At 76.5% G+C, this 2,830-nt stretch overlaps 4 non-coding genes across 4 annotated transcripts; 3 read left to right on the forward strand and 1 right to left on the reverse strand.

The window, feature by feature from the left end:
• Positions 1-568: 568 nt before the first annotated feature.
• TRNAL-CAG (transfer RNA leucine (anticodon CAG)) lies at positions 569-651 on the reverse strand. Its single transcript has one exon. It is a non-coding gene; the product is annotated as a tRNA-Leu (tRNA).
• A 618-nt stretch (positions 652-1,269) lies between these two features.
• On the forward strand, positions 1,270-1,341 carry TRNAD-GUC (transfer RNA aspartic acid (anticodon GUC)). Its single transcript has one exon. It is a non-coding gene; the product is annotated as a tRNA-Asp (tRNA).
• Positions 1,342-2,137: 796 nt separating this feature from the next.
• Positions 2,138-2,209, forward strand: TRNAG-UCC (transfer RNA glycine (anticodon UCC)). Its single transcript has one exon. It is a non-coding gene; the product is annotated as a tRNA-Gly (tRNA).
• Positions 2,210-2,524: 315 nt separating this feature from the next.
• TRNAE-CUC (transfer RNA glutamic acid (anticodon CUC)) lies at positions 2,525-2,596 on the forward strand. Its single transcript has one exon. It is a non-coding gene; the product is annotated as a tRNA-Glu (tRNA).
• Positions 2,597-2,830: the final 234 nt, after the last annotated feature.

Below are 2,830 nucleotides of genomic sequence, written 5' to 3' on the forward strand. Positions count from 1 at the left end.
GCAGACAGGCAGGCAGGTAGGTGTGGCCAGGGGAAGGCCCCCAGGTGGAGGATCGTGTGGGCCGCCTCGGGAGGGTGTGGAGAGAATGGACTGGGGCCGGGGGGAAAAGCACGGGGTGACGGTGGGGTGGGTGCGTGTTCCCGGTGGCGGCGGAAGCGGACGGCTGGCTGTAAGAAAGGGCCAGGCGCTGTCCAGCGGCCACAAGTGGGAGCGGGAAGCGCGGGGAGCTTTGCAGCCTGGGCTGGTCCGCGAGTGCCGGGGTGACGAGGGCAGGGGCGGGAATAGGCGGGAAGGAGGACCAAAGAGCCTCCAGAAAGCAGCAGGTGCGAAGTCAGCGAAGCCTCAGGGTGTGGGAAAGGCGCTCGAGTCGCCGGGGAGTGCGTGTGTGTGTGCGCGCGCGCGCGCGGGCGCGCGCTCGCGCTCCGAGCCCGAGGCGGCGAGGGTGGAGGGGTTGGAGCTCGGTCCTGGGCAGCGTGTGCTCGGGTGCGAGGCGGGCCGCGGCGGCGAGAGGGTGTGGTCCAGGCCCGGGTGGCGTGGCTGCTGTGTGGGGCGGGCCAAAAGGTGGGCGTGTCAGGAGTGGGATTCGAACCCACGCCTCCAGGGGAGACTGCGACCTGAACGCAGCGCCTTAGACCGCTCGGCCATCCTGACGGCGGGTGTGGGCGCGTCGCCGCTGGCCTGGCTGGGACGCGGCGCTAACGCTGGTGTCCTTGGCCGTCATGGCGCCTGGCTGGCGGCTGTGTGGGTGCGCAAGGGGCGAGACACGCGCGGCGGCCCCGGAGGAGCACCGCCAGCCGCCTCGCCGCCGCCGCCGCCGCCGCCGCCAGCGCGGCTCCCGTCGCTGTCGCACCCCCACCCCCAGCTCCCTGCAGGCCCCGTCCAGCGTCGGCGCCCCTTGCCCTGCTCCCCACCCCGCCTTCCGCGCCCTCGCCCTCGCCCTCGCCCTCGCCCTGGCCCTCGCAGCCCCGCTTGCCGTCTGGGGCCTTTTCTCCCGGCGCGATGCCCGCCTGGCAGACGAGAGAGAGGCAGCGCTCGTTGGGAGTACTGAGCGCCGTCCGGGTCCGTGTGTGGGCCCGGGTGCGGGTGGACTCCGAGTCGGGGCCGGGGGCTGCCGTGCGGGAGAGGGGGCCGAAGCGGGGGTGGGGTCGGGTGGGGCGTGGCCCGGGCCGGGCGCCCGTGCAGGGCAGGGCGTCGAGGGCGGGCAGGGGCAGGCGTGGGGAGGCAGCCGGAGAGGGGTCGGGCGGGCGCCCGGGTGGCCGGCCGCCGCCGTCCTCGTTAGTATAGTGGTGAGTATCCCCGCCTGTCACGCGGGAGACCGGGGTTCGATTCCCCGACGGGGAGGCAAGACGCCCTTTTTGGTGGCCTGCGCAGCTCTGGGTCCCACCTCTTGCTCCCGAGGGAGGGGCAGGGGCGCTTCTTCTCGGCCGTCCGTCGTCCGGCCGGCGGCGCGTGCCCGGCCTGCCCACCGTCCACCGGGCCCAGCCCTTTGCGTGGCTCGAGGCCGGACGCTGGGTCGCCACCGCGCAGCCGGGGCCTCGCGCGGTCCCCGCGGCAGCCACAGCGAGCTCCTTGGCGACGTGCCGCCCAGCCGCGCAGCCGCGCAGCCACCCAGCCGCCGTGGGTGTGGGTCGGGTGGGAGGCAGATGGGTCCGGTCCCGTGTGGATGCGGGAGGTGGTGTGTGTGGCCTGGCGGCCGCCCCCTCTGCTCCTTCCCGCGCGGGGCCGGGCCGGGCCGGGCCGGGCCGGGCCGGGCCGGGCCGCTAGCTGCGGGCCGCGGAGGACGCGGAAGACGCCGGGCCGGGGGCGTGGCGGGGCTCCCCAGCCGGCCTCCGAGGGCCCGAGAGCGGCCAGGCGGCCAGAGCGCCCTCCAGAGGCGGGCGGCGCCGGGCGCCGGGCGGGCAGGAGGGCGGGAGGGCGTGCCCGGCGACCGGCCGGCGCAGCGGAGTCGGAGGGGCGAGGCTGGGGCTCCGGGCGGCCGGAGCCCGTGGTGGCCGGAGCCCGTGGTGGCCGGGCAGAGCTGCGGCCGGCCGGGACGTCGGGGCAGGGCTGCGCCGGGCGGCGGCGGCGGCGGCGAGAGAGCGCCAAGGCGCCGGAGCGCACCCTGGGCCGGCCGCGTCGGGCCGGCCCGGGCCGTGCAGCGTTGGTGGTATAGTGGTGAGCATAGCTGCCTTCCAAGCAGTTGACCCGGGTTCGATTCCCGGCCAACGCAGCCGGCCGGCCTTTTGCGCCCCTCCGGGGCCCTCCTGGCCAGGCCCGCCGGGCGCTGGCAGTGGGGGACGGCGTGCCGGCCGCTGGGCGCTGGGCGCTGGGCGCTGGGCACGTGGCCCGAGGCGGCCGGCGTGCGGGTGCGAGGGCGACCGGCGCGCAGCGTTTTGCGGGTGCTGCCAGCGGGCCGGGTGGACTGCGTGGGGCCCGCGGGCGGCTGGACGTGCAGAGGCAGGGGCCTCGGGGCCCAAGCGGAGCCGCGTGGGTGGAATGGAGGCGCTGGGTCCAGGGGGTGCAGGCCAGGCGCGCAGCCTGTCGCTCCCTGGTGGTCTAGTGGTTAGGATTCGGCGCTCTCACCGCCGCGGCCCGGGTTCGATTCCCGGTCAGGGAAGCCTTTCTTCTTCCTCTGGCCCTCCGGGGCCTCCCCTCCCGGCCTGCCAGGCCGACCCACCCACCGTCCGGTCCCCAGTGCACCCGCACCACCCCCTTTTAGCCCACGCCAGCACGCCAGGCCACAGGTGGCTAGCTTGTCGTGGGCCCCGCCGCCGCCACGACGACGACGACGACGACGACGACGACGGCGGCCGCGGCGGTGTGCGCACAAGGCCACCTGCCACGCCCCCAC

The sequence above is a fragment of the Panthera uncia genome, unplaced genomic scaffold (assembly GCF_023721935.1).
Source record: "Panthera uncia isolate 11264 unplaced genomic scaffold, Puncia_PCG_1.0 HiC_scaffold_1224, whole genome shotgun sequence".
In the NCBI taxonomy this organism is placed as follows: domain Eukaryota; kingdom Metazoa; phylum Chordata; class Mammalia; order Carnivora; family Felidae; genus Panthera; species Panthera uncia.